The sequence below is a fragment of the Lagenorhynchus albirostris genome, chromosome 9 (assembly GCF_949774975.1).
Source record: "Lagenorhynchus albirostris chromosome 9, mLagAlb1.1, whole genome shotgun sequence".
Taxonomy (NCBI): domain Eukaryota; kingdom Metazoa; phylum Chordata; class Mammalia; order Artiodactyla; family Delphinidae; genus Lagenorhynchus; species Lagenorhynchus albirostris.
Window position 1 is genome coordinate 94,512,819 of NC_083103.1, and position 15,130 is coordinate 94,527,948.

The 15,130-nt window shown below is 42.6% G+C and overlaps 1 long non-coding RNA gene across 1 annotated transcript; it reads left to right on the forward strand.

The window, feature by feature from the left end:
• The first annotated feature begins 7,502 nt into the window (after window positions 1-7,502).
• LOC132525417 (uncharacterized) lies at window positions 7,503-10,190 on the forward strand. The gene is made up of 2 exons (XR_009542231.1): window positions 7,503-7,640; window positions 9,872-10,190. It is a non-coding gene; the product is annotated as an uncharacterized LOC132525417 (long non-coding RNA).
• Window positions 10,191-15,130: the final 4,940 nt, after the last annotated feature.

The window sequence follows — 15,130 nt, forward strand, 5'->3', positions numbered from 1 at the left end:
TGCGCCACCAGGGAAGCCCCTACCCTGCTTTTTTATCCAAAAATTTCAAGTTCTAATATTCCACATGATTTACTGGATTATTATGTTTATTGTTTTACCTTGCTAAAATAAATGCAAGCCCCACAAAGGCAGAAATGTTTAAAAAATCTATTTTGTTCACTGATACTATCCCAAGCTCCAAGCACATAATCACTCAATACAGATATGATGAATAAATTAATTTATCCATTAATGAATCTATACCTTTATAAATGCTGTTCTCTCGGCCTTTACCCTGTCTCTTTCTACCTGTACATCTCTGTTCCACTTTGAGAAGTCTTTTCTGATTTTCCCAAACTGCTTCCCTTTCCCCTCCTGTTGGGCCTCTTCTAGCACACATCACTGTACCCTAATGACACATTTACATTTGTTTATTCCCCTTGCTAAGCTTTTTAAGGAAGGTCCAGTATCTAATTCACCTTTGTAATCCTAGCCTATCCCATTATCTATCTGACTTGTCTATAGTAGGTTTTCAAACAGTAAAACAGCCAACTCTAGCTTACCGTGTTTGGTGCTAGGTTGATAAAACAGAGTTTAGTGGCAGTTTGCCACAGAGGGAGATGCAGGCCTAGGGGACTCATTTCCTGAAGGCCTGCAGTCTGAGACTGCTACAAAGCTGATGCCAGCTGAGTCACTCCTGCATCTCAACCTCTAACTCTGAAACTCAGAGATCTCGATCCCTGATTATCAGCCCTTCTCTACTAAGCAAGGTTAGTGCAGTGCTACCTTCACATAAGGCCTAGGAGGGAAGAATGAGAGGGTGGGCAGCAGAAGATCCTTGACAGAAGACCTAGCCTGAAATCTGAAAATCCCAGAAATCCCTTAGGAACTGATCATCTTAGCTTCCTCTTTCTTTGCCACACCTGCCTTTCAGGAATTATACCCTTCAGAGAGATGAAAGAAGCACATCATATATAAGTTTATAGCACCACGCTATTCCTCATAGGATTTACACAAGCAGCCTATGGGTGGATTTTTTTTTTAACATTTTTATTGGAGTATAATTGCTTTACAATGGTGTGTTAGTTTCTGCTTTATAACAAAGTGAATCAGCTATACATTTACATATATCCCCATATCTCCTCCCTCTTGTGTCTCCCTCCCACCCTCCCTATCCCACCACTCTAGGTGGTCACAAAGCACCGAGCTGATCACCCTATGCTATGCTTCCCACTAGCTATCTATTTTACATTTGGTAGTATATATAAGTCCATGCCACTCTTTCACTTCGTCCCAGCTTACCCTTCCCCCTCACCGTGTCCTCAAGTCCCTTCTCTACATCTGCGTCTGCGTCTTTATTCCTGTCCTGCCCCTAGGTTCTTCAGAACCATTTTTTTTTTAGATTCCACATATATGTGTTAGCATACAGCATTTGTTTTTCTCTTTCTGATTTACTTCACTTTGACTCTAGGTCCACCCACCTCACTACAAATAACTTAATTTCGTTTCTTTTTATGGCTGAGTAATATTCCATTGTATATGTGTGCCACATCTTCTTTATCCATTCATCTGTCGATGAACACTTAGGTTGCTTCCATGTCCTGGCTATTGTAAATAGATATGAATTTATATAAGAATTATATAAATTTTTTATAAGAATTCTTATAAGAATTATATGAATTTTTATAAGAATTTTTTATAAGAATTATATGTTGTACTTCTTGCACAAAGTAAAAAAGGTTATCTTTAGAGCCTCGAAGTTTTAATGCATTCCAGTGTTGTCAAATCCAAAAGCAATTCAAACACTGTTGTGTGGTTTTGAATTATAGACTACTTGTTAAAATAGCTATTGTTTCCCCTAAGGATTGCCTGCATTTTTACCTTGATGTCATTCTCACTTTGGGTCTCAAGAGTTTAGGGAAGTTAATAAAACAAGTGAATAACTATAGTTCTGAGATAACAGTGAATTCTAACATGATGGTAGAAAAGTGATTACCACTTTTTTTTAAAGTGATTACCACTTTTGATGACCTTCAGGTGGAGTAATGGAAAGAAAACCATGTAAGCCCAGGACTGTTGTTTTGGGGAGTTTTTTTAAAGTAATGTGAACCAAATAAATATTGTCAGGAGTGATATTTTGATCATCATTACTTTGCTTTGTTTGTTTTTTAATATTTAGTTAGTTGCACTGGGCCTTAGCTGCAGCACGTGGGCTCCTTAGTTGTGGCATGCAAGCTCTTAGTTGCAGCATACACGTGGGATCTAGTTCCCCGACCAGGGATTGAACCCGGGCCCTCTGCATTGCCAGTGTTGAGTCTTATCCAGTGCGCCACCAGGGAAGTCCCTGCTTTACTTTGAATTCTGTTATGGTTTCATCTGCCTTGAATATTGAGAGCAGAAGAATGCTTTATTATGTGATACCCACGTTACTGCTACATTAGGGAAACTGATTTCCACTTCTGTGCAGGCTCCAAATTTCACCCCCACTGCACTAAGGGTAAACACTGAAGCCAAATAGCCCTGGATTTGAGACCCTTGAGTTTGTTTGCTCTACCTTCACCGTCTGACACCACCCCCCCCACCGCCTGCCACCGCGAGCCACCCATCCCAGAAGAAGGCTGCCTCTAAACACTGAGTAGCAAGCCTCTCAAAGTTGTCTGTGGAAAGGCCCACCTAAAGAACACATCAGCAACGAAACCCTTTTTCTTTTTTCTCCTAAAATGGTATCCGTAGCTGCATGTTTTCCTTATTGCCAGTCTCAGCTAAGGCAAAGGCCTGGTGCAGGTTAGCAGAAGCCACTCCGCTTAGACGTTTTGAAACAAAATGTTACTCTCCTCACTGTTCAGTGCAGAATGAAATGATGTGGAACCATTCGCGGTGAGGTGAGTGAGTCAGGGTTGAAGGACTGGAATGCAGGACTTGATTCCTGGTTTCCTAACTCTAACTACATCCTCTATATGCTTGGATATTTAACCTGGTCATTGCACCGTTAGGGGCAGGAATGGGGAAGGGGGATGGTTTGCTTTTTATGTGTTTATTCAGAAACTTACATCTGAACTCTAACCTAACCCACATGTAAGACACTTCATTTCAACTCTAGCAGGAGCAAGTGATGATTCATAACGTATTCTTTGTGTCTGAGTCCCATGATTTTTCCTGGGTCTTAAGCAATAGGATTGTCTAGATGTTAATAGAGAGGACTCAGAACAGAGAAGAGAATGCGGCTGAAAAGGCTAAACCCTAATCCTAATTATGTTAAAAGTCAAGTTAACCAGTGATCCTTTAACAACCTAGTCTCTACCCATAATGTTTCAAAATAAATTCTCAGTTTTTAAACTTGGTATCAGAAGCTCATGTAACTTCACCTGTTAGAGACATTAATAAGCGTAGCTTTTAAAACAGGTTTACTTTTTTTTTTTTTTTTTTTGCGGTACGCAGGCCTCTCACTGTTGTGGCCTCTCCCGTTGCGGAGCACAGGCTCCGGACGCACAGGCTCAGCGGCCATGGCTCACGGGCCCAGCCGCTCTGCGGCATGTGGGATCTTCCAGGACCGGGGCACGAACCCGTGTCCCCTGCATCGGCAGGCGGACTCTCAACCACTGCGCCACCAGGGAAACCCTAGGCTTACATTTTTGTATCAGATTATGAGGTCTGCCTTGTGCAATGATGGCCATGCTCTCATGGTTTTGTTTGTTTGGTTTTTTACTTCAGTTATCTTCCAAAAGATATACAGTATTTTTTTTTTTAAAGATGTTGGGGACAGGAGTTTATTAATTTATTTATTTTTACTGTGTTGCGTCTTCGTTTCTGTGCGACGGCTTTCTCTCGTTGTGGCAAGCGGGAGCCACTCTTCATCGCGGTGCGCGGGCCTCTCACTATGGCGGCCTCTCTTGTTGCGGAGCACAGGCTCCAGACGCGCAGGCTCAGTAGTTGTGGCTCACGGGCCTAGTTGCTCCGCGGCATGTGTGATCCTCCCAGACCAGGGCTCGAACCCGTGTCCCCTGCATCGGCAGGCAGATTCTCAACCACTGCGCCACCAGGGAAGCCCCTACAGTGAGTTTTTTTAAGTCTAGGAATAAACTAAACACAATGCATGCGTTGTATTATAGATTCAAAAACATGTCAAAACAAGCTTATTCATCTAGCCTTGAAAAAGATAACCTTTAGGAAAACTTCCAGGCCAGTCATGATTGCTGGAGAGAAAATAACCAAATGCTTATTACTCAAAAGGCTTCTTCAAGTGACCATAAAGTCTAGTCTTTCAATGCTAACATCTTCACTTGTGGAAATTCATCTCAGAATCAGGAATTGGTAGCTTCCAGTTCCTCTGAGAATATTCCTCAATCAAGAAGTTGTCCATCTAGCTAAGGGACAGCTTCCTGGAATTAAGACTGAAGAACCTAGGTTATAATTAACTCAGACTTCCTCCTCCTCCTGTACCTTGGCCATGACCTTAATCCTCACCTAGAGTTTCCACCCCATCTATGGATAAAAATTTGTTCTAATTTAGACCAACTGAACTCTAGTCTTGTTAGCCTAAGGTGAGTTAGCATTGGTGGCTGAAAGGAATCCTAAACCAATTTCAGACCATTTAGTTAGACTTTAAGCATGACTCAAAAAAATCTAGACATATCGGTGGGAGGATAACATTGCTCAGTATTACCCTTTTTCTGTCTGTAGTTAAAAAAATTATTTTTATTTGGTAATGTTAGGTCTAGTGAATTTTTTCAAAGTAATTTGGAGGCAAACAAAATGTTTCCAGTTCTAGGAACTGCAGCATTGACAATACACAGAAGTAATTAAAAGGAGTGTTAAAATGGGAAGGGCTTTGGAATTTAGCAGCTTTCAGCGACATGGATTTAAAGTCATATTTAAGTGAGAATCAGTAGGTCCATTGACTTATCTAAAGATCCCAAAGCCTTATATTATATGATCTCCTTGGCTCTTAAAGTTTCACAAGAGATAAGGTTTATGGGATAAAGAATATAGAATCAAGTGTTTGGCAGGCATGGAATTTGAGATTCAAATAAGCCATTATACACCTTCGTTCACATGACAGTCTTTGAGAAAAGAGGAGTGCCTTACCTATTACATTAAGGAAAAATAGAAACTATCTAGCAAGGACTCCTTCAATTTCCTCCCCGACCTCAAACTGATCTATTTCTTCCCTCCTTTCTCCTGTCCTAGAGGAAAACATTTAGAACACTCTTTCCGAAATTATCCTTCTACATTTGCTCTTGCTTCTCTGCCTTTCCACTCTTCAGTGATCTGAAGACACCTACCCATTCCCCATTTTCCTTTGTTCATTTATTTATTTGTTCAACAAACATGTATTACACTCTTGTTATAGGGCATATTAAGTGCTTGGGATACTGAAAATAAAAGACACATATCCTACCTTCAAAGGGCTCAAAGGGAAGGGGTAGCAAAATAAACAATTACAAATGACACAATTATGATACATCATGTAAAGATCAACAAGAGAAGTCTGCATATTATGCTATGGCTGTATACACAGGAGAGGTTGAAGAATGCTGGGGTAGAGGGGCTGGCGCCTGAGATGGGTCTAGAAGTTAGCCAAGAGAACAAAAGGGGAAAGAAGGACTTTTTAGACAGAGGGAATAGCATATGCACCAAAGCAGGACTGTAGGAGAGAATTCAAATTTAATAAGGCAGGAACACAAGGAATAGATGTGTGTTGGAGGAAGGGGTGAGGGAGAGTTAGACCAAATAACACAGGATCTTCAAGATGATAAGGAATTATTAAAATATTTTAAGGATGGAAGTAATATGGTCAGATTTGCATTTTAGGAAGATCAGTCTTCTATCAGAGGATGATTAGACTGGGAACTATAGCAGTTATCCTGAAAAGAAATGAGCAATTGGAAGTGCACAGTGGTGTAATTAGAGGAGGCTGTACAGAAAGAGGCAAACTTTGGTGTAAACAGGAATTTAGTTTAAGGACATACAAGTGAAGATGCCCAACAAAGTGTTGGTTCTGTGTGTCTGAAATTGGAAAGAGCGGTTAGTGCTGAAGATGTAAATTTGGAAGTAACAAGCACACTGCATGGACTGGGGCCTGGCTTCTGAGATGAGATTGCTTAGGAAGAATGGGAAAGCTCCAGGAGGAGACAGTAGGTGTTTCTGTAGGTTTTGTTTATTGCTGTATCCCCAGCACCTACAGCTGTGCCTGGTATATAGTCAGCACTCAGTAATTATTTGAATACATGAATGAAATAATGAAAAGAAAAGAGGATTAAGAACATAACTCTGAGAAACATCAACATTTAGGGATGGACACAGAAAAGAAGCCACTGAAGGGATCTGAGAAAGATTAGAGAGGTGGGTAGAAAAGCAAGAAGGAGAGAGTGGGGTCATGGAAACCAAGGGAAGAGAGCTTCCAGAAGTTCAACCATGCTGCAAAAAGACTAGGTATAACAAGAACTAAAAAGTCTCCATTAGTTTTAGCAACTAGAAAGTCATGGGAGTTTTTTAGTGGAAGCAGTTTCAGTCGGGGTAGTGGGTGGCCGGATGATAGTGTTTGAAGAGTATGTGGAAAATGGGAAGGAAGTGGAGGCTCTGAAGGTAGATGATTCTTTTCAGAAACTTGGCTGCATCTTCATTAAGCAATTTTTTCTTTCCTTTTTCATTGATACTTTCCCTGAAGCTATAGATAGGCTCAAGTCTCCCTCTCTTAAAAACAAACAAAAACACCACCTTCCCTTTAATTCATTCTCAAGCTATTGACCTATCTTTCATTACCCTTCTTCTCAAGCGAATGGAAGTATGTGAGTGTATCTTGAATCCTCTTTCTTCTGTTAACTTTCCCTTTCATTTATTTTCTGACCTAGGCAGCCCTTGTAATGTATCACTCTGTAATGACTATATATATACCATTAACTTGTTCATTTACTTATCCATTCATCCTTGCCTCTTTTCTTTCTCTCCCTACATTTAGTACATCAACAAATCCTTACTCTATCTTCAAAATATATCCTGAATCTGTCCATTTCTCATCACCTCCGCATTACCACCCAAGGCCAGGACATCCTCATCTCTCACCTGGACCACAGCAGTCACCTGCCAACAGATCTCCCCACCTTCACCCTTGCCTCTCTATTATCTATTCTTATACTAGCAGCCAAAGTTATCCTTTCAAGTATTAAGTATTTTGTCAGTCTTCTATTCAGAACCCTCCAGTGGCTCTTCATCTCATTTTAAGTCTCTGTATGAGCTGAAGCACCCCCTCCCCCATTGCTTGGCTCAACACATTTCTACCACTGTTCCCGCCATTGACCTGACTGCAGCCACACTGGCCTCTTTGTTGTCCCCTAAACACACTCTGTCTCAGCCCATCTGCATTTGGTTTACTCTCTCACTTCCTCAGCACTCTGTTCAAATAGCCCCTTAACCCAAAGGTCTCCCCTGGCCAGCCTTCAAAAACAATTGCACCTTAGCCTCTCCCAGCTCTCTACCCTCTTCATCATACCTACATAGCACTTGTCACCAGCTGACTTATAATAGTAACTTATTTGCTGTCTGTTTCCCTTCACTAGACTCTGAGCACCTACAAAGTGTCCCTACCAAGAGCACCTCCCTTGGAGAAGCAGAGACAAAGATAACTGAGGAACTATTCCTGCCCTTGAGGAACCCACACTTCAGTGAGTCATACAACCTAACAAGTAATTAGAATGGAAATGCTCAAAGCTGTCTGAATGCAAGAGTCAGGCCCCGGGGAACAGTGTGGTTTGGGGCAGCAGTTCAGGCACTCTTCCGCCTGGGTAGTAGTTACAACCATGGGTTCACTCTAAGAGAATGTGAGAAACGAAAAGCACTCGGGAGGCATCAGTGTCTAAGGGGTGAAGGACAGAGAAAGCAGCCAAGAAGAATCAAAGAGGTGAAGAAGGGCTGGAAGAATGGAAGAAAGACAAGACAGAAGCTCACTGAGGTTGAAGCTACTATATTGTCTTTCTAGAATATTACTACTAATCATTGCAATGAAAACATTTATTAACAGTTGGCTACGTGCTGTTACTGTTCTAAGCATGTTCCATATGTTCACACATTAAACCTCACAATGACACAGGAAGTTAGGCACTAGTATGGCCCCATTTTACAGAGAGGAAATGGATTCACTTACCCCAAGTGCACCCACCTACTGAGAAATAAAGATTAGAACCCAAACAGTTTGAGCTTGCACTCTTAAACACTATGTTGTTATCCTTAATACAATACTATGCCAGCTCTATATGCATTTTCCTATTTTATTGAGGAGCTATTAAGGTCAGGTACTGTTCTAGCCTCTGGATACAGCACACTGCAGGGACTGGGGCCTGGCTTCAGTGGCCAAGTGGACCAAGTACCTCCCTTCATGGAGTGCATATCCTTGTGGGGGTGATTGACATGAAACAAGTCCGTAGATGCAGATACAAGTGCTATGAAGGAAAACGGAAGCAGGGTAAGGTATCACAAATGACAGTGGTGGCCTCTCTGAGGAGGTGACGTTGAAGTAGAGATCTGGAGGAAGTGAGAGAGTGAGCCAAGAGGATATCTGGGGGAAGAACATTCCAGGCAGAGGGAACAGTGAGTGCAGAAGCCTTAAAGTGTGAGTGTGCAGGTGTGTTCCAGGAACTGCAAGGAGGTCAAAGAGGTAGGAGCACAATGAACTAGGGAGAGAGAGGCGGGAGATAAGGTCAGAAAGGTACAGAAAGGCTTCCAGGACATATTGTTAAGTGAAAAAGATTAAGGGATAAGGCATAGTAGTTTGTATGGTATAATCACATTGAGTAAAGAAGTATGTGTGTGTCTGTGTGTACATCCATATAGATAGATGATAGATAGATAAATATAAATGTGTTTATATTCTGAAATAATAGACAACAAACTTACTAGTGATTATCTTTTGAGGGAAGGAAGGGATATTTAGACTTTTTATTTTATATTCTTCCCTACTATTTGGAAAATTTTACCTCGCATATGTGACTTGTATAATAACCAAAAAATAGCTAAAACTCTTAACCACATGTTAAGGGGCCCAAGCTAAAGTCCTCTTTCCCTTTATGGCTGAGCCTCTCCAAAGTTGCCTCCACTGGCTTCTTGCTCTCTCCCTGTCCTCCTCAACCAAATACAGTCCGACTCCAGACTTCATGTCTCCCCGGCCACCGCACTTACAGGGCTCACCTGCGACTTCCCTGGGACTACGAGGAACACTCCTCAGTCCTTTTTGCTTTTGGAACTCTCTGTTACATTTGACATTGTTTACAGCTCCTCTGGTTGAAACTCTTTTTCCTTTGGCTTCCCTCTTGCCCCCTTTTATCTCACTGAGCATTTTTTAAAAATAATTCATTAAAAAAATTTGGGGGGGGGCCATGCCATGTGGCACGCGGGATCTTAGTTCCCCGTCCAGGGATCCCGTGCCTCCTGCAGTGGAAGCTCGGAGTCTTAACCACTGGACCGCCAGGGAAGTCCCACACTGAGCGTTCTTTCTCAGTCTCCTTCCACTGGCTACTTTTTGTTAGCCTACTAGATAGAAAGATAAGTTTCTTCTGGTTCTATGCTTGACGCATTTGCTTCTGTGTGCCACACACAGTCTTTCTGTGTGGTCTCATCCCTGCCCATGGTTTCAGTGACCATCTTCATGCTTCAAGTCCCAGATCTGTATTTTTAGCCTTTTCTCCTGAGCTCTAGTCCAGGACATCCAACTGCCTGTTAGACAGCTCCACCTGCAGATCTCACAGGATCTTAAACTCCAGTGTTCTAAAACCAAGCTCATCATCTCCAAGCAAAAACACCTTCCTTCTCCTGTTGTCCTTATCTTAGTTGGTGGTATTGCCATCTGCTTGATCGACTGCAGCTGGCAACCTGAGACAAGCCCCTCTTTTTCATCCCCCAGATCTAAATGGACACCAAAAGTCATTCTATCTGCTAAATACCTCTGGAATCTGTCCTCATTCCTACATCTTCACTGCCACTGCTCCCATCATCTGGACTACTGCATGTAGTAGTATTTCAGTGTACTTCAGACATGTGAGTCTGAAGGCGTGGGAAGAGGTCAGAAATATCCTCACTGCATTTTCTGCTTCTAGGCTCACCATCAGCCTGTTTCTTTACACCAGTTGCTACAGTAGTGTGGCACAAATTCCCTCATGTCAGTCTCTGTTTGGAATCTGTCCTTTCCCCCAACCTTCCAGAATAAATCCCAAACTCCTTAATATGATCTGGCCAGTCTTTTTTTTTTTTTTTTTTGCCCTGCTACGCAGCTTGTGGGATCTTAGTTCCCTGACTAAGGATTGAACCCTGGCCCTCAGCAGTGAAAGCATGGAGTCCTAACCACTGGACCACCAGGGAATACCCTGGCCAGTCATTTTTTGACACTTTCCCTCGTGTACCTAGTGTTCGAGCAATACTGAAGTACTCTTTGTTTTTCAAAGACCTCTTTCCTTTTCATGTTTCTATGGAAGTTTTGTGACATAACATCTTTGTATCTCCAGATCTAACATAATATCTGGTACAAAGTAGATGTTCAATAAATGCTAGTTGAATAAATGAAAGAACAGAAAATCAGAAAGCACAGAGGTTGAAGGTAAGAACACCAATCAGAAGACTTACTATAAGAGTACAATTTAGGGACTTCCCTGGTGGTGCAGTGGATAAGACTCCACACTCCCAATGCAGGGGGCCCAGGTTCAATCCCTGGTCAGGGAACTAGATCCCACATGCATGCCACAACTAAGAGTTTGCATGCCACCACAACTAAGGAGCCCTGGAGCCACAACTAAGGAGCCTGCCTGCCGCAATGAAGAGCCGGTGCAACCAAATAAATATTTGTTTTTAAAATTTTTTTAAATTTTATTTATTTTTTGGCTGTGCTGCGTCTTCGTTGCTGCGCGTGGGCTTTCTCTAGTTGCGGCGAGCGGGGGCTACTCTTCGCTGCGGTGCATGAGCTTCTCATTGCGGTGGCTTCTCTTGTTGCAGAGCACAGGCTCCAGGTGCACGGGCTTCAGTAGTTGCGGCTCGCAGGGCCTAGAGTGCGCGGGCTCAGTAGTTATGGCACACGGGCTTAGTTGCTCCGGGGCATGTGGGATCTTCCTGGACCAGGGATCGAACCTATGTCCCCTGCATTGGCAGGCGGATTCTTAACCACTGTGCCACCAGGGAAGTCCCATAACTATTTAAAAAAACAAAAATGAGTACAATTTACAGGTAACCAGGAAGAGAGGGAAAGGAAATGCTTTCGTTCAACATTTCCTTCAAGCTTCTACAAGGTGAAGCAGTAATAATCAAATAATAATTATTCCTATTATTTTTTCTCTTTGAGAGATATAAACTTTGATCATCGGTACAGTTTCAAATGGAGACAACTTAACTGATTTTAAATAAAATGTATTTTTTTAAACCCAGCACATGCGACTGCCTCTGACAAAATAAGACCCCTTGGGTATAAATCCCAAGGTCCAACAGTGCAGCTGGGAAGGGTCATTTATTCCACAAATATTAATTTAGCTGATACAGACACTGCTTGGCACAGGGGATACAAAGAAAAGCAATATACAGCTCCTGTTCTCAAGGAGCTCACGGCCCCCAAATTATCTAGTCTTTGCCTTTGGCCAGGACTACACCTAATCCTTTACAGAAAGCCAGCTGTTCATGCTGGGGTGATTATTTAAAGTCCTTTTAGTCACAGATATAGCTATACCTAATTCTTTTGGAATGGAAACTCATGGAAGGGGCAGTAGCAAAATGCAACCATTGCTTCCCTAATGGAAGGGTGCCTTCGTAGAAGAGTAATGGACTTGGCTCTTCCTTCTCCAGAAGAAAGCAGGATCTAAGGATTCTGAACAGTCCTCTCTGTTCAGTGATGATCAAGCCTTCCTATGGGCAAGCTTAAATGACTCAGCCACCATTCTTTTCTTAGTTCCAGGACTTTGGGGACTACTAATGCAACGTTTTCCACTGGGGGCCTGTTTGGAAAAAGGAAATTGCTTATTTGAGAGGGGGTATCTTCACCAATGACTAAGGAAGTGTTTCTATCTGAATACGAGAGAATGCACTTTACTTGGATTAGGTCATTGAGTCTTCATAATAATCCTGTGAAGTTGCTATTAATATCCTTATTTTTGCAGATTAGGAAACTGAGGCATCATGAGCCTAGGTGCCTGGTTCAAGATCACATAGTTACAATGACTGTATCTGAGTCCATGTTAGTTTCACCACAATACTGGTTTGCAACTAGAAATCTTTCCAGACAGGAGAAAAGGGAATGAACATCTAGAGGTCCCTTTAAACCAGAAGCAATTCATGAGTTTGCAGGAAGGGGCAAAATTTGGGGTGCCCTTCTTAAAATTTTCCTTATATCATTTGGAAAAAAATTTTAAATATGTGCGTGTCTATTAAGTTGGCAAAAATCAAGAAGTTAAAAAATCCTTTTCGGAAGGGTGTGGAGAAAGCACTCAGACATTGCTGGTGGAAGTATGATTAGTACAATCTTTACCGGGCGGCCACTCAATCTTTACAGCGGACAACGTGGCATACATTTATCAAAATTATAGGTGCACATACCTTTTGACTTAGCAAATTCCACTTCTAGAAATGTATACAACAGATATATTTGCATGCTTGCAAAGTAACATATGTTCAAGGTTGTGCACTGCAGCCTTGTTTGAAATAGCAAAAATTTGGAAATAAATGCCCACTAACAGAGAACTGGTTAAATAAAGTATGCTACATCTATTGCATGCAGCCCCAAGAATGAGGAAATGCTGTCTACTGACCAGAATGATTTCCAAGATACAGATTTCTAAGCAAGATACAGGAAATGGGTTTGATATTTTTTCATTTGAGGAAAAACTTCTATACGTATTTGCTTGTAAAGGTACAGACTACCTCTGGAAGAATATACAAGAGACTGATAATCTTAGTTGCCCCTAAGAAAGGATAAGGTATGACTGCGGGGGGAGAGGGTAGTTAAAGTAAGAGTGGAGTGAAAACTTTATTTCTTTAAATTTTTAACCATATTAATATGTAGTCAGGAAAAATAAGCTGAATTAAAATTTAAAATAAAAGATTAAATAAAGCACATGCAGTTTAAGGTAACTTATGAATAAGGCATAGAATGCCTTTTTTCAAAAATACATTCACATTGCTGTGAAGTTATTTCTACATCCATCCCCATAACTCTTTTCATCTTATAAATCTGAAACTCTATACCTATTAAACAATAACGCCCCATTCTCCCCTCACTCTGTCCGCTGGCAACCACCATTACTTTCTGTCTTTACAATTTTGACTACTCTGAGGACCTCAGATAAGTGGAATCATACAGTATTTGTCTTTTTGTGTCTGGCTTATTTCACTTAGCATAATTTCCTCAAGATTCATCCATGTTGTAACATATTACAGAATTTCGTTCCTTTTTTTAAGGCTGAATAATATTCTATTGTATGAGTATGCCACATTTTGGTAATCTGTTCACTGGTTGATGGACACTTGGTTTGCTTCCATGTTTTGGCCATTGTGAATAATGCTGCCATGAACATGGGTATACAAATATCTCCTCAAGATCCTGCTTTCAGTTCTTTTGGGTATATACCCAGAAGCGGAACTGCTGGATCATATAGTAATTTTTTTTTTCCCTCAAGGAACCACCATACTGTTTTCCACAATGGCTGCACCATTTTATATTCCTGCCAACTGTGCACAAAGGGTCCAATTTCTCCACATCTTCACCAACACTTGTTGTTTTCCTAATGGGAGTGAGGTGGCATAGTATATCTTTTGGGGAATCAGCAGTATGGTTAGTTGATAGTGGTGTCAGACCCCAATGAGATTTGGTCTTGCCACTTACTAGCTGTGTGACTTTGGACATTACGCCAGTTTCCCCACTGGTAAAATCAGAATTATCTCGGAGGGTTGGTGAGAATTGAATGTGCATAAAGCACTCAGGCTCACAGAAAGCACTCAAGAAATATCAGTTATTATTCTTTCCACCTTAAAAGTTCCAATAATAAACCAAATTCCGACTCGCTCTGGCTCCTTCTGGACGAGTCAGGAGGCAAAGAGACAAACTAGATGATTTTATCAAGGAGTTTTCTACTTAGAGGCTTGAGTCTGAGGACTTCACACAATCTTCACAGACATTCTTCCTTCCTGCTGTCCCCACTCAGCCTGCAGACCTCCCACCTGTGCCCAAAGAAGAGTGCTTGAAAGGAAGAGGTTACTCAGAACCCAGCCGGTTTATGTTTTCTCAGGGGCGGAGGTCGGGAAGAAATCCTGTTGACACAGTTTTGTAAAGCCTGTCACTCAGTCCCCTGCCTATTACCTCTGCAGACCGTTATGCATATTTAAGAAGGGGGGGGGGCGGCAAATACAAAAGAAAAATAAGCGAGAGTGAGTGAGAGAGGGAACAAATCAGGATGCTTGAGGGAATCCACGTGGTCGCCAATCTGTAACTGATCAGAGCAGCGACACTGAAGCAAAACCCCCAACGCCTAACGCTAAATATATTGCAATGGAGAAACCGTCCACAATGGGGTGTCTATGTCCTTAGCAGAGTCCTGGGGCTGCCGTTTAAGAGACTCTCCCCGTACTCCCACCCTTTTTGCACCTAGTAAACCACGCGATGTAACAACGGAATCTGGTTCTGTGTGTGCGCTGTGGGAGTGTGAGCTTTGCAAACCATCTGGGCTCCATCCTGCGCGGTTGGAACCACGATCGATCCAGGACGAGTTGGGGGAGTTGGAGCTTGCCTGTGTCTCCTTCCTCTCCCTGCTCCTCTCTAGCCCCCACCCCATCGTTCGCTCTGCACAAACGTTCGCGGGTGGAGGGACGTAGGTTTTCAGCACCAGGAGGCCGTGGACCTTCTCTGGAGGCTGCAGTGCACCCTCCAGAGGGCCAGAGCTGATTGCAACCTGCTCACCACGACCCTCCCCCTCCTCCCCAAATTCGCTGCCCCAGGCTGTTATATTACAGGCGGGGCGCTGTACCGGTGCGGGAGTCCAGGAAGGCTGCGTGACCTTCCAGCGAACTCCACCTCGGCCAGGGGTGGGAGGGATGGAGGCTGCCCCGGGGCCTGCTGGCTGTGTATCGATCCCCCAGCCTCAGCCAACACAAGTTCTCCCGGTACAAACCCCTCCCTCCCTTCTGTGCTTTCCCA